Raw genomic sequence first — 24,440 nt, forward strand, 5'->3', positions numbered from 1 at the left:
CAGCAATCAAAGTGGGAGTAAATATAATTTCCTTGCCTCATTTTGGTTCCAAGAACGGAATAACTTGAAGATCTCTTCAACGTCCCCCAGATATGCGAGGTTTTTACAGTCGAAAGCGCTCCTCCCCAACCGTTTCCTTTGCGGCATCTGCACCCTGTATGCCCTTACAGTGTTTACGTGCTTCTCGAGACGTTATTTGTATCATGTAGATTTGAAAGCGAAGTTAAAATCACGTAAAATAGCATTACCGGTAGTAGTACCCTATCATGTTGTGGACGGTAATGGCAGACGCGAACCGAAACATAAGTCATACGAAACTTAAGCATTTCTATGGACGATCAGTACGTTGATATACTTAATGTAGATGAGTGTTATCGTTGTAAAATGCATTTGCAGTATTATTACTCCATATTGCCTCGCTATGGATCCTTTTATACGTATTTCAAGAATACGAATCGCATCCAACAGAAAATATCATCAACCGTCCATTTTGAAAGTTTACGTCAGCTTCAAACTTAACATCGTTTCTAACAATCATTCACTGATAAATGAGCTGCCGTTTCTTATGATTGTTGAGAAGCTTGAATTACTAGATCAGGACCTGCAGCGCTCGACGCCGCCCGTGTTCAGGATGTAAACTGCAACTTCCACGACTATGCAAGGTTGAAAAATTCATTGATGTCCATATACACTCTCTGTAGGAAATGCAGCCCTGCGACATATTTACTCAGTGACGGAAGAGAAAAATAAAATTGTTAATTACAAGTAGTCCCCAGATTTGCTCGACTTTTGCACGCTGTGTGCAATCCGAGGATTAACTAAGTGGATGGAACGAGAGCTGGTGGCGTTGGGAGGTGCGTGAGCGAGTTAATTTAACGAAACATGCTGTAGCAAAGACTGCCGCCCGGCCAAGGGGGTCGTTAGACTCTACTATCGATCTGCAGCTGGCACGAACAGGGATTCCCCGCACTGGCTGTTAGCCACGGAAACAGGTAAAAAGCATCAAACAAAGCTACGCGTGATTTGAAAAAGCACGGTTCAAGCCATTTTTGTTATGAAGTGATTGAGAGAAATGTAATTTGCACAACCTTCTCTGCGCTCATTGGTAAATCCTCCCATGCTTCCAAAGCACGTAGGTATATAGGTATGTTTATTCGTGTGTCAGGAGATTTTGGCTATCTGCACAGCGATCTGTCTTTAGCGGAATCGAAGTTATTGTTTTACCTTTTATACCACTGCATCTGTGGGAGGATATAATGTGCAATAACATAAAAGTTATAGTAAAACTATTGATACTGGATACACCCAAAGCGCAGGCCGTAGACGTCTGCAACTGCTAGACCTAATGAGTCCTCGCATATAATGCAACGCAGCGATATGACACAAACATACGCTTCGCGTAGATTTAGTTATAGGCCAGAAGATATTATGTTCATATATCTTAACACAACGCAGTGGTTACAATGTACTCTCCATCCCAAGACTGGCTTGCTCGTCATATAACACTTGTTCTGCTCCCTTGTGGTTGGTAGTGTGTGAGACGTCAGTTTTTGTTTAAAGATTTAAGTAGGTTTCTTACTTCCAGTGCTGAGAGCCAAATAACACAGTAGTATCAAACGGGAGAGTGCTGAACGCATTTCCACTCTGCTGCGACTGCTGTACGTTTTAATATCGCCAACGTACATGATTATTATGTACAGTTTTGTACATGGCTGTCTTTCAGCAACCGTGTATAAGTTTCAATGAAGAAATAACGCAGCCAGTCGGTTGCAAATAATTGTTTAATACATTTACCTATGTTTCGACACACCTGAGGATGTCTTCATCAGAATGAAAATTTGAAAGCCCTATAAAATAATAAATAGAAAGTAAACTTTGACTGTTGCCTCCTCGCAGTGTAACTTCACGTAAGTAACCTTTCAATGTTATGACATTTTTCGTCTTGGTTAATGTTTCTGCCTAACTTATTTTTCTATGTATAATTTTAAAGGACTTTTAAATTTTCGTTCTGGCGAAGACATCGTTCCAGATGTCGAAACCTAGGTAAATCTATTAAACAATTATCTGCAACTAGCTGGCTGTGTTATTTTTCCACTGATGATGATTATTACGTGATTTTTCGAATATCTGTTCAGTTTCAGATTTTCACCTGAACATTCTAAACGTGATGCAGTGCAGGATAAAACCACAATAAACTACGCCAACTCTTAGTCCAGCCACCCATATTCTTGATTCACGCCGTTCAAATTTTCGAATAACACTCTAAAGTCAGTTAATGTAGTTAGGAAATATGAAGCGATAATTTTCTTGTGGGAAAGGAAGAGGCTGGTAAAGGGAGACGCATTTCATATTTAATGTTTTTATGTTTGCTTTATCATATGTACCGGAGTATTTGTTAACACATGCAACACAGCTTGCTCGTGCAAGGCAACGGTGAACAGGCAAAAGAAAGCTACGGATGGTATGTGTCCCGTGCCCCCGTAAACAAGCTGTCAAGCAGCGCAATGTGCGTCTATAGCTATCGACCACCGCGTGAAACTGGAAAACTACGTGCGCTTGTTAGCCGTTTCATCCTCGTCACTCTGTTCTTCATAGCAGGAAGATTTTTGTTTTTCCGTTCTCACTTGATATCTCTGTATGGCTATTGCTTCTACAAACTTCCCAGAGTTTTCTGCGAATTATGTAATTTACGGGAAAATTAATTTGACTATAGTAATTTCGAATTGTTGTCATTGTTACGTCTAACATGCATATTATGGTCGCTCTCTTTAATCTAGCGTGTCATTGCGAGCACCACAGAAAAGAATGCATAACTCTAGAATTATGTCTCACGAAAATGCTATCTACTTTGGTCCACTGGTAAGTTCTTTTAGATAAAAGAAACAATTGAAAGGTTTTATCCATACGAGCAGTTATGAGCGATAAACGAAACACGTTAAGTTTCTAGCTCTTAATAGCTTTGAGATAACTAGCAGATAACCTGAATTAGTCTTTATTAAGGAATCGCTGTCTTATCGCAAGCCATTCGCATCAGCAAAAGAGCACTACATTTGTTATGTTCTCGAAATCCGGCCTTATTTTTGCGCATAATTTGCTTTCATCTGCCCACAGTTTTCATAAATAATCCAGAAATGCTCATAGATATCTTATTACAACTGCGTTCTGGACCATTCGACACCCTTGAAACGTTAGTTACAGTAATCTCATGTTTACTAATATATTTTTATATTAATATCCGTTCTGAAACATCGATTTCTACTGTTGTCACTTCTTAGACCTGTTCCATTACTCAGAATTGATGTAATTCGGTTGCTCCAGTCCCGAGCAAAAACTTTAAGTTCCACGTTTAATACCTAGAGCATTTTTTTAGTTTGGAAGTTATTTGTCACTAGTGGTGAAAATCTGCAGACAATTTTCTTCGGGATTTTATTGATATTTAGGTATGGCACCCATTTAACAACGGAATGTAAGTTTTGCTTGTATTTGATAAGATCTCTTACCGAAAAGGTTCGCGAATGCTCTTCAGTCAATGCTTCCGTCCATTGTATTTCGTTCGATCTCAGTATGTTTGAGGAAAAATAAGTAGTGTTGCTCATTCTCGTATTTATTACATGAATAATAATAATAATAATAATAATAACACACACATTAAAATAGACAATCCACCAAACATAACAGGCATGCACGGTGCATACAAGCAGAAACAGATACGTACAAGATGATACCACAAATGCCTGAAGTGATAATTTTGCAACATGAAGTCACCCCAGCAATTAATTCTACTCACAATTGGAAAGCCCCTGGAAAAGATAAAATAGCAAATTTCTAGCTAAAGAAATTCACCTCAATGCATTCACATCTAACTAAATTATTTAACAGTTACATTGCAGACCCATACACATCCCTGATACACTTACACTTGGAATAACTTATCTGAAACCTAAAGATCAAGCATACACAGCAAACCCAGCTAAATATCGCCCCGTAACATGCCTACCAACAATATACAAAATATTAACTTCAGTCATTACACATAAATTAATGACACATACAACACAGAACAAAATTATAAATGAAGAGCAAAAAGGCTGTTGCAAAGGAGCACGAGGATGTAAAGAGCAACTGACAATACATGCAGAGGTGACATATCAAGCTAAAACTAAACAAAGGTCGCTACACTATGCATACATTGATTACCAAAAAGCTTTTGATAGTGTACCCCACTCATGGTTACTACAAATATTGGAAATATACAAAGTAGATCCTAAATTGATACAGTTCCTAAACATAGTAATGAACAATTGGAAAAACACACTTAATATCCAAACAAATTCAAATAATATCACATCACAGCCAATACAGATTAAGCGTGGAATATACCAAGGAGACTCATTAAGTCCTTTCTGGTTCTGCCTTGCTCTGAACCCACTATCCAACATGCTAAATAATACAAATTATGGATACAATATTACAGGAACATACCCACACAAAATCGCACATCTGCTATACATGGATGATCTAAAACTACTGGCAGCAACAAATCAACAACTCAACCAATTACTAAAGATAACAGAAGTATTCAGCAATGATATAAATATGACTTTTGGAACAGACAAATATAAGAAAAATAGCACAGCAAGGGAAAACACACTAAACAAGAAGAGTACATATTGGATAACCACAGCGACTGCATAGAAGCGATGGAAAAAACAGATGCCTATAAATATCTAGGATACAGACAAAAAATAGGAATAGATAATACAAATATTAAAGAAGATCTAAAAGAAAAATATAGACAAAGACTAACAAAAATACTGAAAACAGAATTGACAGCAAGAAACAAGACAAAAGCTATAAATACTTATGCTATACCAATATTGACCTACTCATTTGGAGTAGTGAAATGGAGTAACACAGACCTAGAAGCACTCAATACACTTACACGATCACAATGCCACAAATATAGAATACATCACATACATTCAGCAACAGAAAGATTCACATTAAGCAGAAAGGAATGAAGGAGATTTATCGACATAAAAAACCTACATTATGGACAGGTAGACAATTTAAGAAAATTCTTTCTAGAACGAGCAGAAACTAGCAAAATACACAAAGCAATCACTCATATAAATACATCGGCTACACCCCTGCAATTTCATAACCACTTCTACAACCCTTTAGATCACATAACATCAACAGATACGAAGAAAGTGAATTGGAAAAAGAAAACACTACATGGCAAGCACCCGTATCATCTAACACAGCCACACATCGATCAAGACGCATCCAACACATGGCTAAGAAAAGGCAATATATACAGTGAGACGGAAGGATTCATGATTGCAATACAGGATCAAACAATAAACACCAGATATTACAGCAAGCATATTATTAAAGATCCAAATACCACAACAGATAAATGCAGACTTTGCAAACAACAAATAGAAACAGTAGATCACATCACAAGTGGATGTACAATACTAGCAAATACAGAATACCCCAGAAGACATGACAATGTAGCAAAAATAATACATCAACAGTTTGCCTTACAACATAAACTTATAAAACAATATGTTCCCACATACAAGTATGCACCACAAAATGTACTGGAGAACGATGAATACAAATTATACTGGAACAGAACCATTATAACAGATAAAACAATACCACATAACAAACCTGACATCATACTCACCAATAAAAAGAAGAAATTAACACAACTAATCGAAATATCCATACCCAATACAACAAATATACCAAAGAAAACAGGAGAAAAAATTGAAAAATACATCCAACTGGCTGAGGAAGTCAAGGACATGTGGCATCAGGATAAAGTTGACATTATACCAATTATACTATCAACTACAGGAGTCATACCACACAATATCCACCAGTACATCAATGCTATACAGCTACATCCAAACTTATATATACAACTACAGAAATCTGTAATTATTGACACTTGTTCAATTACCCGAAAGTTCCTAAATGCAATGTAACACATACCGTACAGTTAAAAGGAAGTCACGCTTGATCAAGGTCCGCGTCACCTTCCATTTTTAACCAGACATAACGTCTGAGACTAGAAAGAAATAATAATAATAATAATAATAATAATAATAATAGCAGCAATAATAATAATAAAGGAATGCAATATCTGTCTTATAGCCCCTAACCCCCTACTTTTTGGAGTAGATTAGCGTTAGATGCAAAGGTACGACTGAATTTTGTCCTCACCACTGACGTAGACCACCGAGGGCACAATAACTATTTAATATGAGCCCTGTTTCTTTATGAAACCGGCTCTTTTGTGTACAAACGTCCGGAAAATGATTGTAACCGTTTCAACTCTCGTCTTCAACTGGTGACGATGACAAGTTTGTTTGGGTTCTGCATAGCTGAGGCGTCCGTTGCTAACTGGAAAACAGTGGCACGTCTTCTTGTATTTGAAATATGACTGTCCTTTCCGACTGCAGCCGCCATTATACACTTCTATCTCATTCACGAACAGACCACAGGAAACAAGGTAATTTTTTTTCATTCCTGTCTTACCTTCTTTGTTCGAAAATATTTGAATGACTGAAAAAATGTTTCCGAACTCCCAGTTTAAGAACATGTCTTATACACGTTTAATTGAAGTGCCATGACATTCTGTGAAAAAGCTTTTGTGCATACATTGAAAATTTTACGTAGGGGTATAACAATACAATTATAGATATTAATGTGCATTCAGTGTCACTTTTACGTACGTGGATACACAAATGTAACAGGGTCGAGAAACATTCTTATAACTATATGAAATTTCTTCCACCATGTACCATTATTCAACCCGAGTCTTTTTTTATAGGTATTTAGCATTTTAGTGAATGAGTATAACCTTTTTAAGAGTACTTCCTTTCAATACTTATTTCTTTTTAATTATACAAGTTGGAATTTGCCACCTGAGGTATAACCTTATTAGATGCAGTGTAATAAATATAACATTATTCAAAGAATTTTCGATACAACAATTATGCGTCTTTCTCTTTTGGCATGGACGAAACTTTGCAGACATGAATACCAAGCTTGTTCAGACGAGAAAAGAGGTTTTGTCTCTTTTGCTGATCCCCTCTTCGGCCAATCTGGTTGTGGTCGCAAATGCGTTTTCAGGAATGATATCATTTTAAAGTGATTAACAGTCAAAAAACATTTTCCCCAAATTCCATTGATGTTTAAGGAATCGTTTCTGTTAGCATTGAGTTTTCTTGCTATATTCTGGATTACTCAAATCATAGCATTAGTATTTGGTGCCTGTAGACGAAGGAAAAGAATTGTTTTCTGAGCTCCTGCCCAGCAAGTTGTGAAAATCTGAATAAGTGTACTTCTCGTTGTTGTTCCGTGTTTATTGGTGGTGAAAATAAAGTAGGGTACAAGCGTACTGCGGAATATGGCGGTTGTGAGAACGAGGCGAGCGTGTGTTTAAAGGAAACGCGATTTACGGTGCGGGCTTGGTAATGGGATGTAGCACAGGCGAGGCGCCCTCCACAGGATAGACTCGTTAACAGCGGCGCAGTTCTGCCCGTCCACACACAGCAAACCACTTCTGACGCAATCTTCTCACACTGTTGTGCCCCTTTCTGACCTGATTTACGTTCAGCCGCATAATTTTCTAGCCCTCCGTGTCCCAGCTCAGTTTCATGCTAAAAACGATCCTACAACCGATTCACTCTGTTTACATTAAATTGTCTACAACGCAGATAGTTTTTAATAATGCACTTGTTAGTTGTAAAATGAAACATTGTGTTTTCTCTTGCTCGTTACCGTACGTCGTTCGTCGATCGTTAGTACTTTATATTTGAAAGTCTCTGAACTGAGGTTCTCACGAAAGCTATCTTAATCCAAGTGTAAACGTTTCCTGGACTTAAAAATGACATCGATTAGTTGCTAAAGTTTGAGGCGAATAACAGTGATTAGAGCTGAAGTTGCAGTATATTGGATAATTTCTTTGCCATTTAGTGTGATTGTCATATCTGGCAAGGAATTGTGTTTACGGAAGAGTTGCATTCTGATTCGAATTCTAAATGAAACTCTAGATAGTTTTCAAAAACTGGCTGGGTTAAATGGTTCAAAGGAAGGAAGAAGAAGCTGTAACGTACCGTCGACGATGTGGCCATTAGAAATGGAGCACCATCGCGAATTTGATAAAGATGGGGGCCGGAAATAGGCCATAGTTTTTTCGAAGGAGCCATCTTAATATTCACGTAAACCTAGTTCTTTTCTGAAACCTTAGAAACACAGATAAACAAATAAGACCGGGCGAGGTGGCGCAGTGGTTAGCACACTGGACTCGCATTCGGGAGGACGACGGTTCAAACTCGCGTCCGGCCGTCCTGATCTAGGTTTTCCTTGATTTCCCTAAATCGCTTCAGGCAAATGCCGGGATGATTCCTTTTAAAGGGCACGCCCGATTTCCTTCCCCATCCTTCGGTCCTCGCTGTTTGGTGCCCCCTCCCCCAAACCAACCAACAAATATGAATGACTAGGCGGATATTTGGACCCCCGCTCCTTCCCGAATGCCAGTCCAGTACTCATAATAGGCAAATAATCGTCCACAATTCGATCCGCAGAATGGAAATGATGTCCTTTGCTACTTAACGCTGAAGGTTGATTTTGCTGATTGCTTACAAAATTATTGAAAAGCTCTGTGACCTGTACGAAGAACAGAGGTATGGTTTACTAAAATATGTTAAACATAAATTTAATTTTTTGCACAAAAGTTTTCGCACAAAACTAATCAACGGAGAAATTTGCAGCGATTGTGAATTGACGCTAGAGCTCTTCCGGTGGCTTCACTAACATGACGCATAATGGGTTCTGCCTTTGGCCACACATCTCCTCCCGACGTTCTACCTTCTCCATTAATGTTCTACATCTTTCTTGTATCGATGCGCTCAGTTCAGTGTTCTGGGTAAGCTCATCACCCACCTCTATCCATATTGCTCACAAAACTCTTCCATTGGCTCACTAAACCACGCTGTTGAGTTCCTTGAAGTCCCCAGTCATCGTCACGATATTAAGTTCTACAGTGTTCGGAGTGAGTTTTCCAATCGACGATTTAGTGACGTCTTACCTACAAATAAAGAAATATTCCTTATTTTCAGAGAAAGTGAAATGTTCGCGCCATTGAGGCAATCATCTGTTAGCTGTATCAGTTCGGCCGGACAGGGATGCTACCACTTTCGGCCTGACTGCGGGATCCGTGTTTTAACCACTGCGCTGCCGCGCTTGGTTGTCATATACGAGCTGCTTAATGAGTATCAGTAGTATGATTGCCAGTACTTTTAATGTAAATCATTTTGCGAACATAGTTAAGCGTTGTAGCCACACGCAAGGGCTAGAATGAGAAACATACAGGTCTAGTTGTGTACTAGATGGCGGAATGGTTAAGGCAAGATACTCGGAGGACGGAGGTTTGTCCTGATGTATTTATTCCGTGGTATCCGTACGTCACATCAGGCGCGTGCTGGGATGATTGCACAGCGTTTCTTCCCTCTTTTTTGTCCATTCCGACCTTGCGGTCAGTCTCTAACAACGTCGTTGTTGACACGATGATAAATTTCCATTTTTATGGTTCGAATTATGGAATCCTAGTGGTCACCCGCTATTGTTTGATTCGGGCATTTCTAGGCGTACACAAATTCAGGTAACGATCAACTCATAGTTCAAAACCAGTCATCTCTTTTTTTTTTTTTTTTTTTAAATCTTCTAATCAAATGGCGTGCCTGTGGAGTGTCGTCTCAGTTGTGCGACTGGATTCGAGATTTCCTGTCAGAAAGGTCATAGTTCGTAGTAATTGACAAAGTCGTCGAGTAAAATAGAAGTTATATATGGCTTTCCCTAAGCAAGTGTTGTAGGCCCAGGCTCTCTGATGTTCCTACTCTCTATAAACGATTTAGGAGACAGTCTGGACAACCTTCTTAGGTTCTTTGTAGATGATATCTTTTACGGTCAAGTAAAGTAACCAGAGAATCAAATTGCAAAATGTATGGTGCACAAAGTGGCTATTGACTCTAAATAATGAAAAGTGTGAAGTCATCTAAATGGATACTAAAATGAATCCGCTGAACTTCGGCTACACGATAAAAAAATCGCAAATCTAAAGGCTGTCGATTCAACTAAATACTTGGGGCTTACAGTTACGATAAACTTAAAATGGAACGATCGCATACCTAATGTTCTGGGTAAGGCAAACCAAAGACTGAGCTTTGTTGACATAACACTTAGACGATGCAATAGATCTACTAGAGACTGCTTACGCTATGCTTGTGTACCCTGTTCTAGAGTAATTGCTACACGGTGTGGGACCCGCATCAGATAGGAATGACGGTGGACATAGAAAAAGTTCAAAGATGCTCAGTATTGTATCTTGCCTACGCATCAAATATGGGGTGCATAGGAAATCTGCTTCTCGGATCGCTAGACAAACAATTCAAGCAAATCGTATTAATGAGTTTTTATTACTGAAAATAAATGACAAGTACTTAACTTTGAGAAATATGGATTTGTCGCTGCAAAGGGCGACAGATAAACAAGAATTCTCTTCAGTATATAAAATACGTAATACAACAGAAGTAATACAGTTGATGCTTCTATCCAGGTTGCAGATCTTGAACTCGTAGAACTGGCGCCGCGGCCAGGCGGCGCTTATGTCCTCTTCGTGTAGAGGGCACTGCCGTCGCGTTGTCGTCCTGAAGAGGGGTCGGCCAGCATGCAATTGGCTGACAGCCCCCCCCCCCCCCCCCAACTGCTCTAACTTTCCGCCTCGCGTGCCAGCGCTTGACTACGCCGCAACACTCAGCTTATCTTATACAGGGTGATTCAAAAAGAATACCACAACTTTAAAAATGTGTATTTAATGAAAGAAACATAATATAACCTTCTGTTATACATCATTACAAAGAGTATTTAAAAAGGTTTTTTTCACTCAAAAACAAGTTCAGAGATGTTCAGTATGGCCCCCTCCAGACACACGAGCAATATCAACCCGATACTCCAACTCGTTCCACACTCTCTGTAGCATATCAGGCGTAACAGTTTGGATAGCTGCTGTTATTTCTCGTTTCAAATCATCAATGGTGGCTGGGAGAGGTGGCCGAAACACCATATCCTTAACATACCCCCATAAGAAAAAATCGCAGGGGGTAAGATCAGGGCTTCTTGGAGGCCAGTGATGAAGTGCTCTGTCACGGGCTGCCTGGCGGCCGATCCATCGCCTCGGGTAGTTGACGTTCAGGTAGTTACGGACAGATAAGTGCCAATGTGGTGGTGCTCCATCCTGCTGAAATATGAATTGTTGTGCTTCTTGTTCGAGCTGAGGGAACAGCCAATTCTCTAACATCTCCAGATACTGTAGTCCAGTTACAGTAGCACCTTCGAAGAAAAAGGGACCAAAAACTTTATTGGCTGAAATGGCACAGAAAACGTTCACCTTAGGCGAGTCACGTTCATACTGAGTTGTTTCCCGCGGATTCTCAGTGCCCCACATACAGACATTGTGACGGTTGACTTTCCCGTTAGTGTGGAAAGTTGCTTCATCACTAAACACAATCTTTGAAACGAAAGATTCATCTGTTTCCATTTGAGCAAGGATAAAATCACAGAAATCGATTCTTTTAATCTTATCAGCTGCAGACAGTGCTTGAACCAATTTCAGACGATAAGGTTTCATAACTAACCTTTTTCGTAGGACGCTCCATACAGTTGATTGTGGAATTTGCAGCTCTCTGCTAGCTCTGCGAGTCGATGTTCCTGGGCTGCGAACAAATGCTTGCTGGATGCGTGCTACATTTTCATCACTCGTTCTCGGCCATCCAGAACTTTTCCCTTTGCACAAACACCCATTCTCTGTAAACTGTTTATACCAACGTTTAATACACCACCTATCAGGAGGTTTAACACCATACTCCGTTCGAAATGCACGCTGAACAACTGTCGTCGATTCACTTCTGCCGTACTCAATAACACAAAAAGCTTTCTGTTGAGCGGTCGCCATCTTAGCATCAACTGACGCTGACGCCTAGTCAACAACGCCTCAAGCTAACAAATGTACAACTAAATGAAACTTTATAGCTCCCTTAATTCGCCGACAGATAGTGCTTAGCTCTGCCTTTTGTCGTTGCAGAGTTTTAAATTCCTAAAGTTGTGGTATTCTTTTTGAATCACCCTGTATAATCGCGGAACAGGGGAGGGAGTGTTTTGGATATGATACGCGAGCTGGGGTGGCAGTCGTTGAAACAAAACTGTTTATCATTGGGGCGAAATATTTTCACGAAATATGTCACCAACTTCGTCCTCCGAATGTGGAAATATTTCATTGACGCCAATATACGTAGGGAGAAATGATCATAGTAATAAAATAAGAGAAATCAGAGCTCGCACTGGAAGATATAAGTGTTCGTTTTTCCCGCTCTCTGAGAGAGTGGAGCGATAGAGAAATGTGGGAAAGTGGTTCGATGAAACCTCTGCCACGCTCTTATATGTGAGTAGTCATATAGATGTAGACAGTCCATTATTTGAAAAATATTTATCATTGCAGAGTAGTCATTTAGATGTTACCAGTCAATTTACCTTCGTTTAAAGTCGCTGACTTCACCAGGATAATGCATGAAATTACAAATACGTTCCCCTGACTCATTGCTCATTCAGAACTCATAGCGCTTGAAATATTAGATAATAAACACTGGTTCATTATCTCGAAATATTTAGTTTAGGATTCTTTACCGCCTTGTCTTCGCTATTTATGTTTACTTTTGAGTCACTGAATTGTTTATCACGAATCCTGAAGTGATTTTTAACTAAATCGTGAATGGATGTATTTGTAAATCGTATGTACAGTAGGAAGAGAGTTCGTCTAGTGGACATCGGGGTCTATGGGACATTATGCTAGCGCAAACATGACACTGTATCCAGATAAAATGTTAGTTAGGGAAGTCTAGGACAGGGCGAAAGCTGTTAGGTTACACAATATTAATGTAACAGATATCCTTCATTCGATTTTATGAACAATCGTAACTAAAACTCTTTGAGCTGCCAACGTACTAAGTCTTTATCTTGACTCTTAGGATCCAGAGTACCGGTAATTGGCCATTTATAGTTCGAGTGTATTGTATTTTGTAACTATCATTTAAGCTTAACTTATTTGGTGTTCCATTTACGGATGGCATGTTAGAACGATTTCTTATGCCTTCAAACGTGCAGTAGTGTAATTCCACTATGTGGCAATCTTTGCATGTGAGAGGTAGGAGCATGTGACAGGAAACCCAGTGTCACACACCTCGTGGGCATTTTGATGTGAGATTTTTGTAGGAAAATCACCACACTTCTCTCAACCTAACTAAACTCGTCGTCCTGAAACATGCCTTCTTTGGACCCTCATGATGTCCCGCAATCAGACACGATTGAGATCCCATACGATTTCATCAATTAAACAATTATCCACGCAAACTTTTTTCACCCGCCTTATTTAATAGAACGGCATTACTCTGTAATCTACGAAATTACGGAGTTCATAATGTATTACTCCTGCTGGATATCCGATCTCGTTAACTGACTTTATTTAGAAGGTGTCGCGTTAATGCCACAATTTTTTTCCAGCTGACTCATATTAAGTTTCATTAAGGTATACTGTGATTCGCATGCGTTCAACCATTCTTTCTGCATTCTGCCAGTCCTTACCCCACTCCCCATCTGTTTCAGTTCTTATACTGGTATAAAGACTAAAGCTCATAGAATCTACGTTACGTACTGGAAATTGCATGTTTCATATTTTGATTTTCACGGTAATTGTACTTGTCAGTGGAGGCGCATCTCCAGCATAGCAACAGTGGCGTCATTTTCTGATTCGTGTATGAGTAAGCGGTAATGTGCTGGCTGACAAGTTAGTTGTGTTAAGCTGTGAGAATGGCTATCAGAACTAGGTTCTTCAAGCAGTGCAGTCTTCACATTTTTTGTGCTAAAAGCTTTTTTCATTGCCTCCAAGACAAGTATAAAAGCAAACGTCTAAACTGGCATCTCAAAGTCTTGCTCTAGTCAATAGGTTCCCTTCTTTTTCTTAGTGACGAAATTCAGATAACATCGTTGAATGTAGGGGGAGATTTTCCTGATGCGTATACACAATTTCAGTGCTTTTCCACTTTCTTTGTTAGCTTTCTGAGAAACTTCAGAACAGTTTCTATGAAGTCTGATAAATTACACGATTGCTCTAATAGAGTCGATGCTGTAAATTATTTTTCATTTCTTTCATTATCACAAAACACACTGACTTTTGTGATCAAGTATTAATTCTGTTAAATAATTTTATTTTAAGAACAGCAAAGTTTTCTGTAACCAGTTGATTTTCTTTGCAGTTGTGCATTTCGGTTGGCCAAACACTGTATCCTACTGCATCATACTGGGCATCCTGTCATGAGCTGGAAACTGTTGTGAACTTAACAGTGGTCTCTTCAAAGGAGGACTTCGCGTTGTTTTTCAGTGCAGCTCCACCAGCGTCGATGTGGCGTGCAGTAGTTTGTTGCGAAAAACAAACAGTTTACAAATACGTTCCCCTGACTCATTGCTCATTCAGAACTCATAGCGCTTGAAATATTAGATAATAAACACTGGTTCATTATCTCGAAATATTTAGTTTAGGATTCTTTACCGCTTGTGTAATTTTGTCTGCAGAGGTTTGGGACACTGCAGGTCGTGGGAGATGCCCGTCGGTTTCTGTTGACTGTCACTTTCATAATTGTACATTTAGGGCTACTGTAACATTGATACCTCGATAAAATGATGGGGAGAATGTGTGGTTCAAAATTAGAATGCCGAATAAATATTTTTCTACGAATGTGATTAATGACTTGAAAGAGAAGTGAGGGCCTCTGCCTGGAAGTGTAAAGGAACAAAAAAGGCAAATCGAAAAAGATCATTTACAGGTGCAATAGATCGTCCATATACCAACATTTCAGTACGTCCAAAATGAAGACACAGAAAGATGAAAATTAGACCAGGGAAGATGGAGGAAAGATGTGGCAATGACGCGATCGGCAAATTATAGATCGTTGATTCATTCTGTGTGGCATCAGGTTATACATAATGTTGTGTACTGCGGCGGCGGCGTCATCATCATCATCATCATCGACTTGATTCTTCTGAGTCAACGAGACGTTCGGGTAGTCGAAAGTTGCACGATCACGCCACCAGTTTGGTCGTTCCGCGTGAGTAATGTGGGTGGAGTTCTTCGTGCCCATGTCCACAAGTAGCGATGGTATTGTGAAGCGAAAGCGTCAGGGGAGGTCAAAACTGAATCTCTTTCTGGCGGTACTAAGAAATTAACTTGCCGAGACCAGTGAAGTGGAGCAACCAACGCCGTCTTAAGTATAGAGAAGTTCTGTTGAGTGACTAATCACGGTATGTAATAAGCCCACATACAAAGACTTGAAAGAGATCTATCGAGCAAGACGGTGGTTAAAGTCCTCTACTGGTCATTGAGATTAAGGTTTTGCGCTTTATTCCCATATTGCTTAATGCAAATACGGGGTAGTCCTTTGAAAAAGGCACGCCAGAGTTCGCCGACGGGACGCTTCAGTCTCTCCCTCCCTTCCGCCACCTCCTTGTGTGAACCTAGCGGATGGCTGGTACGTGTGACGACAGTGGAATTAAGTAGAGGTCGTGTGACGGTCGGTTTTAACTTAATTTACTCATTTTTTAATGGCTGGCTCGAGGCATTACTTACGATTGATAGCAAAATCAATGCTACTAGTTACGGAAACATTTCACTCAATAACATAAAATTACTTCCCGCACTGTCGTTAGAGGCCACCACCAAGACCTTAGGTGGGGCCTAGAGCTTTAGAGTGAAGTATGAGTAACACATTAGTTTGCTCAGAAACTATTCACTTATGCTCCAGAGAGAATGGATACTGATTCCGTATTCAGTGTATGGAGACTTACACGACACTATTTACAGGCTTTGTTGTTGCTACGTGAAGTATCTCAACATGTACACTTCATCTTTGTTTTCCGTGGACACACACGGTTTTAGAAACCCAAGTGTTTAACCGAATGCTACTTTCGGCGTGAAATGCATTATATAAAACAGGCAAAGCATAGAGCTTAACTAGAGAGACAGATACGGAATATAGGGTCTATGGTACCTACACTGCGAGTGATTCGTGAACAGTTTGTTTTACAACGCTGAGTTCTGTTTCGACGAGTTGACGCAGAAACGTAGAAAACAAAGCGAAATCCCAACTGCTTTAGCACGTAGTTACCTTTGGTGCCATCATTTATAAAGCACTCATGTTATTCCCAGAATCCGTATGTAGTCTCTCTTCATCGCAAATTGGAAAGTCCCTAGGTTAAGGGAAGGACAGCACTTGTAGCTTTAACATTGGTGGAGACTTTGTATGTAGTGCTCCTTTTGGAACACGGATTTGGCCGGCAAATGAACGGCGCCGCGAACAGCATCAGCTGACGCCATGTACCACGGGCGCACGTAGGCCCGTGTCTAGTGTGTAGCGTGCGTTATCAGGTTCCATGTTACGTGCGAAGTGGAAATGCTTGATCTGTGTGTTTCAGAGAACGAATTACCATTGGCCCCATTTCGACTCCTCATATAAGCTGTGCATCTAGACGGTGAATTTTATATGTCCTTCCGCTGTATTTTTACCGTTTTCATTCGTCCATTTACCGGGTAGTACTTGCAGTCGTTAATGCACAAAAAACAAAAGCTTGACATGTTTCTATAAGAAAAATTTGTTGTAAAACAATACGTGCTGCACATACGCGCGCCAAAAATGCTTAGTAGTAGCATTATTATTATTACTATTATTATTATTGTTATTATTATTATTATTATTATTTGTTAGTAGTAGTAGTAGCAGGAGGAGGAGGGAACCACAGATCCTGCATGAAAGAAGACAGCAATAGCGCCAACTTGTTGTTAGTTGAATTGTATTCTACGTTGCAATAAGCGTGTGGGGGGGGGGGGGGGGGGAGGAGGGAGGAGGTACAATTCATTGATTCCTCCTTCCCTGCGCCATTCGCGAATGGCGCGTGGAAAGAATTACTGACGATAAGCCTATGTGTTAGCACTAATTTTGCTGCATAACGACCAGTTATAACGTCTAATTACGTCTGCGGGCGATACACTCGTTAGCTGGCTCTCTGCTTCTCGTAGCACGTGCATCGTTCCACGCTCCCGGACGTTTCTGTCCCATTCCCATGCCCACGCTCCAGTAGCTCCTCTTTGTGGCTGTCCTGCTGGAACTTGCTCAACACGTACGACCACGCAAACTCGAAGTTGTGACGCGTTGAGGGAGCTGTAAGGTTAACTCTATTTCCCTGTCCAGGCATCGTTTGCTACCATTATGCTGAGGTGACAAGCCATGGGATACCTCCTAATATTGTGTTGCACTCCATTTTTTGCACCAACTCGACGTAGTATGGACTCAACAAGTCGTTGAAGTCCCCTGTAGAAATATTGAGCCATGTTGCCTGTATAGCTGTCCATAATTGCGAAAGTGTTGCCGGTGCAAGATTTTGTGCACGAACTGACCTATCGCCTATGTCCAATAAATGTTCTATAGGTTTAATGTCGGGCGATATGGGTGGCCAAACCATTCACTCGAATTGTCGCGAACAATTGTGGCCCAGTGACGTGGGGCATTGTCATCCATAAAAATTCCATCTTTGTTTGGGAACATGAAGCCCATGAATGTATGCAGATTGTCTCCAATTAGCCGAACAGAACCAGAGGACCCAGTGCATTCCCGGTAAAAACAACTCACACCAATATGGAGCCACTACTAGTTTCTACAGTGCCTTGTTGACAAGTTGGGTCTATAGCTTCGTTGGGCCTCACCACACTCGAACCCTACCACCAGATTTTAACAAATGACCCTGCCAGGTCGCGGTTTCCAGTCTTTTTATAGTCGAACTGATGTGGTCACGAGCCTGGGAGAGAGGCTGCAGGCGATGTCGTGCTTTTAGCAAAGGCACTGCTGCCGTAGCCCATAACGCCAAATTTCGCCGCAGTATCCTGCCGTATACATTGATTTCTGCGTTTATTTCACACAGTGTTGCTTGTCTGTTAGCACTGGCAACATCACGTAAACGCCGCTGCTCTCGGTCGTTTAGTGAAGGCCGTCAGCCACTGCGTTTTCCGTGGTGAGAGGTAATGCCTGAAATGTGGTTTTCTCGGCACACTCTTGACACTGTGGCCCTCGAAATATTGAATTCTCTAACGACATCCGAAATAGATTGTCCCACGCATTTAGCTCCAACTACCATTCCGCGTTCAAAGTCCCGTCGTGCGGCCATAATCACTTCCGAAACCTTTTCAGATGGATCACCTGAGTACAAATGACGGCTCCGCCAACGCAGTGCCCTTTTGTACCTTGTGTACGGGATACTACCGGCATCTGTATATGTTCATATCGCTATCCCATAAATTTTGTCACCTCAGTGTACATTTTAACCGCAGCAGGTGGGAGCCTTTAAAGACAGCTTCATAAACACCGCGTCATGCTCTTCACCGACAAGTGGAAAGATTTTGATCAAAGCGCTGAGCATTAAGTATGACTGTTACTTGGAATCGGTGTCCAGCCACACATTCATGCGTCTCAGGCAAATATTACTCATTATTTTCTGCCTTGATGAAAACCCTGTTCATTACGATTTCAAATATTAATACTCCAGTGTTCCCGCTAAAGGGTTGTATTGTCCCTTACGTCTCTGATTTTTTGCAATTCGCCTGCGTGTGTACCTAAGTTTGTCTAAGACTGTGTCTGGCAGCAACAGTTGCATGCATCTATTTGACAAAATTTTCGTCGGCTTCCGGTTTTCTGTTTTCTACTTCCTTACTTCCGTTAATTTGATTTGAAGTGGAATGATCATATAAAATTAATTGTTGGTAAGGCAGGTACCAGGTTGAGATTCATTGGGAGAGTCCTTAGAAAATGTAGTCCATCAACAAAGGAGGTGGCTTACAAAACACTCGTTCGACCTATACTTTAGTATTGCTCATGAGTGTGGGATCCGTACCAGATCGGTCTGACGGAGGAGATAGAGAAGATCCAAAGAAGAGCGGCGCGTTTCGTCACAGGGTTATTTGGTAACCGTGATAGCGTTACGGAGATGTTTAATAAACTCAAGTGGCAGACTCTGCAAGAGAGGCGCTCTGCATCGCGGTGTAGCTTGCTCGCCAGGTTTCGAGAGGGTGCGTTTCTGGATGAGGTATCGAATATATTGCTTCCCCCTACTTATACCTCCCGAGGAGATCACGAATGTAAAATTAGAGAGATTAGAGCGCGCACGGAGGCTTTCAGACAGTCGTTCTTCCCGCGAACCGTACGCGACTGGAACAGGAAAGGGAGGTAATGAGAGTGGCACGTAAAGTGCCCTCCGCCACACACCGTTGGGTGGCTTGCGGAGTATAAATGTAGATGTAGATGTAGAAAAAAAGGAAGAAAGAGGATCCATTGAGTGAAATCGTTTATAAGTTGCCAATATACAGGACGTCCGGAAATTTCCGTGGCATATTATTTGTAATGTAGAACGTAACATAAAAATATGTATATACCCTAAAACCAACGGCGTTAGAATTAGGTCTGTCAGTTTTATCGTAGATTCTAATAGATAATGCAAGGTGCTGTGCAGGCGTGAATATAAGGAAGCTCTTTTTTATAGTATGAAGTAAACATTTTAGTAGCAAGTCTGTGGGTTAGAGGGCGTGCTGAAAAGTAATTTCTCCGAATTTTTATGTGATAACTCTTTAAACATTTTAAGTAAAACAAACGTTATTAATAAGTCTACAGCTTTATTCTGCATGTATACACAAGTGCAACTCTTTTCCGCTAGAGGGCTCCGAATCGTAGCTTGTAACATGGCAATGTGTAACGTAACTATGTCGGTGCGTGAGAAACAGCGTGCTGTAATCGAGTTTCGAATTCTGCGAGTTCTTCCTTACATGCTTGGACAGGACAATGCCCGACTATACAAGAGTACTGCGACATCCGCAACAATCCGACACCTTGAGTTCACTGTCATCGATCATCCTCCATAGAGCCATACAGTCCCCCTTGGCCCTATCCGATTTCTGTTTCCAAAACTTTAAGCACACGTTCCATGACTTCACATTGATAGTGATGAGGCGTTGCAATGGGAAGTGAGGTTGTGGCACCATCAACAAAGCCAAAACATTCTGTGTGACAGTATCAACAGTCTGATCACTCTTTGGAAGAAATGTGTTCGTCACCAGGGTGACTGTGTTGAGAAATAAATATTCACACATGAAGAATAAAGACGTAGACTGTTAATAACGTTTGTTTTATGTAAAGAGCGTTAAGAGTTTTCACAAGAAATTCGAAATTCACAGGCGTTACTTTTCAGCACGCCCTCCTACATCAATACTCTCAAAATCTCCTGACGACACGTTGCGGAGGATAGTTCTGGTACCACTAAATGATCCACCCGTTCCCTGTTCCGTTCGCGAATAACACGCGGGGAGAATGATTTTCGGTAAGCTTCTGCATTAGCTCTAATATCTTAAACTCTGTCGTCCTGGTCATTTCGTGAGACTTATGTGGGAGGAAGTAATATGTTGCCCGGCTCTTCCGTAAATATGCTATCTCGGCATTTCGATAGTAAGCCCCTCCGTAATGCTCAACGATATACCACTGGAGTTTGTTAAGCATTTCTGTAACTCTCTCGCGCCGACGACAAGTCCTCGCGACGAAACGTTCCACTTTTCGTTGCATTTTCTGTGTCTCTCTTCTTAATTCCACATAGCAAGGATCTCAGATTGATGAGCAACACTCAAGAATCGGCCGAACAAGCGCTTGTAAGCCATTTCTTTAGTGGATGAATAAACATTTCCTTAAGATTCCTGCTATGAATCTGTCTCGCATCTGCTTTTCTCCTATTTGTTTTATGTGGTCGTTCCATTTAAGGTAGTTATGAATAGTTACTCCTAGAGGTTTTACGGTAGATACTGTTTCCAGCAATACTGTTTCCAGCAATTTGTTAACAATATTGTACATGAACATTAGTGGATTTCTTTTCCTATATATGTGGAATATGTCGCATTTATTTACGTTCAGGGTCATCTGCCATTCCCTGCACCAGCCATCTATCTTCGCGTGGTCCGTCTGCAAATCGTTAATGTTTTCTGGCATTGCTGCCTTCTTATAGTCAACGGCATCATCCACGTACAGTCTTACAGAGCTTCCGGTGCTTTCTACTAGATCATTTACATACGTCGTAGACAGTAATGGTCCTATAACACGTCCTTGGGCAACTCTCGAAATTACCTATACATCTGTCGATTTTGGTCTGTTAAGGACGACGTGTTGAGTTCTATCTGCAAGGAAGTATTCAGTACAGTCACAAGCCTTGTCTAATATTCGGTAATTTCATTTTTTATATTTTTTCGCTAAACGGGAGTGCGGGAGAGCGTCAAGTCCTTTCCTGAAGGAACACGGTGTCAATCTGAGCGCCGATGGATACAGCGCTGTGGATCTCATGGAGAGCTGAGTTTCGCCAGATCTCAGTTTGTGAAATTCATTATGATTTTTGTAAAGAAGATTGTTGTTCTCCGAAAATGACATAGTACATCAGTATAAAACATATTCCGTAATTCTACAACAGATTGACGTCAACGACATGGGCCTATAATTGTGTGCAACCCTTCTTGAAAACTACAGTGACCTGCTTCTTTTCCAGTTGCTAGGTGTCCGTAGTTGCTCCAGCGAACTATGATAAACTACTGCTAGAAGGGGAGGTAGTTCTTTCGCATAAATTCCGTAGAATATTGGAACACAGTATATGTTCCAAAATGCTACTGCAAATCGACAGTAGTGATTCGGGTCTTTAATTCAACGGATTATGCCTCTTTCGTTTCTTGACTATGGGTGTGGTCTGTGCAACTTTCCATTCATTAGGTACGGATCTTAAGTCTAGCGAGCGTTTGTATATGATTGCTAACAAGGAAACTCCCCATCGCACACCCACTCGCCCCCCCCCCCCCCCACCCCACCCCCCTCGGATTTAGTGGTGAGTGTGTCCAGTAGACAGTTCGTCAAAAACTGATCACAGATCGAGCATGAAAACAGGAAGGAGGTGTACTAGGCCGTGGAAAAAAAGCAAAATAAAAACAGTGTACGGTCAAATATCAAGAAGTGCAATATAGAGCAGCTGAAAAGGTAAATGGCGTCGTGGTTAAAGCCGGAGCGGTAGCTCAGCGTGTTCGGTCAAAGGGCTGCGTGCTCTCTGTAATAAAAAAACTGAGTCAGGGAACCAACGATCAATTTGAACAGATGTCTTGTGATGTCCACCCCGACCAAACGCAACGAACTATATCGAACAAAATGAGTAAAAAAAAAAAGTCTCTGTGTTGTGGCGTAACGTCCGTTTGGAACAGCAAGGTGCAAGTTTGGGACCTATAATGACTGTTGATTTTGCACAACTACCCTATTAACAGCAGCCAATAGAAAGTGGCTTTCGAATGGGAATCACAAACGTTTGATGACAAGGCAACAAGCCAACCGAATCCTCCACCTGAAAACACGTCTGGTGTGTCATACACGGTATTAGGGACAGTACGCGTGTCATATGATAGGAATGTCGTATCGAAGCATCTAAATTGTACAACTGGTGAATGAATGACAGGAAATGATGAAAACATAATAGTTTGTCACATAAGCTGCAACAAATGAATGCAACAGTCTCACAATCACACAGTTTCTCTGTGCTCTTTCAAAGCATATGCTTTTAGCGCTTTTGAAGTTGGATTCCGTCCTGGAAGTCTTGACTCTTGAATCCCTTTTGTTGTAACATAGTTCACTTTCGCTTATTTTTTGTTTTCATTTCTATGATGCGTCTATGTGGCGTCTCGCCTGCTCTCACTATTCATCACATTCACTTACAACGGTAACATATTATTACCACATGACTCATATTCTATAACCAATGTATAGGTGACAACTGCCAAGACTACAGAAAGAGAACAAACATTTCAATGACCGGACGGACAGTTCATAATGTTACGGTGAAAAGAAGGCACGAGAGGTTTGAACACGTCTCACCCGCTTGGCAGTAAAACACCTTGACCACTTACGCACGACGCCGTTGCTGTTTCAGATTGCTCCTTATTGCATTTCTTGTTCTGCTCACTGTTTCTATTTTGCTTTTTTTCACAGTTCAGTACACCCTCTTCCTGTTATGCTTGATGCGTGTTCGATTTCTGACGGGCTATTCACTGGGCCATCTTACGACTAAATCGGGGGGGGGGGGGGGGGTGCGATGGGGAACTTCGCGTGTAAGTAGGGAGCTATTGGATCAGCATGCTTTTATTAAGTGGTTTAAGCTGCTTCGCTACAGCGAGGATAACAAATTCGAAGTTACTCATTTTGGCAACTGTTCTTGATTTGAATTCTGGGATATTTCAATGGAACCATGACGCTATTTGGGGAAGCCACCTGAAACATAAACCTGGAAGACCAGAGGTGGATCTGAAGCGCCATCCTCCCAGTTGAAAGCCCATTTCCTCTGGGAATCTCGCCAACAGTAAGCAGACTTTGTCTATAAGAAGATAATCTTAAATACCTTAGGAAAGAAACACTGTATCAACTCGTTTGATAATATTTTAAATGTGCTAGTATTCATTCTGCACTTGTGAAGATGGGCAAACATCGGTGCGCTTTGTGGAACTTAATTTTAAGCAAACAAATCTTTCTCGGGTTAAGGCTTTTTCCGTTTTAAGCAAGCTACGTGCAAGTAATATTTACGACATTCAAAAGAATTGCGATTTAATGTCATTGTATTGTTCTGTCGCCGGCCGGTGTGGTCGAGCGGTTCTAGTCGCTTGAGTCTGGAACCGCGCTACCGCTACGGTCGCAGGTTCGAATCCTGCCTCGGGCATGGATGTATGTGATGTCCTTAGGTTAGTTAGGTTTAAGTAGTTCTAAGTTCTAGGGGACTGATGACCTCATAAGTTAAGTCCCATAGTGCTCAGAGCCATTTGAACCAATTTATTGTTCTGTCAAGTTGTCAAGTGGGAGCATTAAACAGTAGCAGCTGTGGTATTGTGTATAGATTCCTGTACCTTTGGACATGAGACTGTCAACACCATAAACGTTTGCGTGATTGGACAAGTATGGTTGAAATCCCGAAGCGTGTTATTAAACCCTCAGTGGTGTAATGAAGGCAAACGCTTGACATTTCCTTTACATCTGCTTGTATGGGGGTCATGTATAGGTTTTTTTAAATGTTGAGATAATCTAAGTCCAGTCTCTTTTACTTCCAGAGTAGTGTGTTTTTCCACTACCGACTGAGGTAGAGGTTCTTTGCTACATGAGTGTGGTTGGTCTCTAACGCGCACACTTTGTGTTCTTACTACCATACTATACATATCACTATAA

Source organism: Schistocerca americana, chromosome X (assembly GCF_021461395.2).
Source record: "Schistocerca americana isolate TAMUIC-IGC-003095 chromosome X, iqSchAmer2.1, whole genome shotgun sequence".
NCBI classification, from domain to species: Eukaryota; Metazoa; Arthropoda; class Insecta; order Orthoptera; family Acrididae; genus Schistocerca; species Schistocerca americana.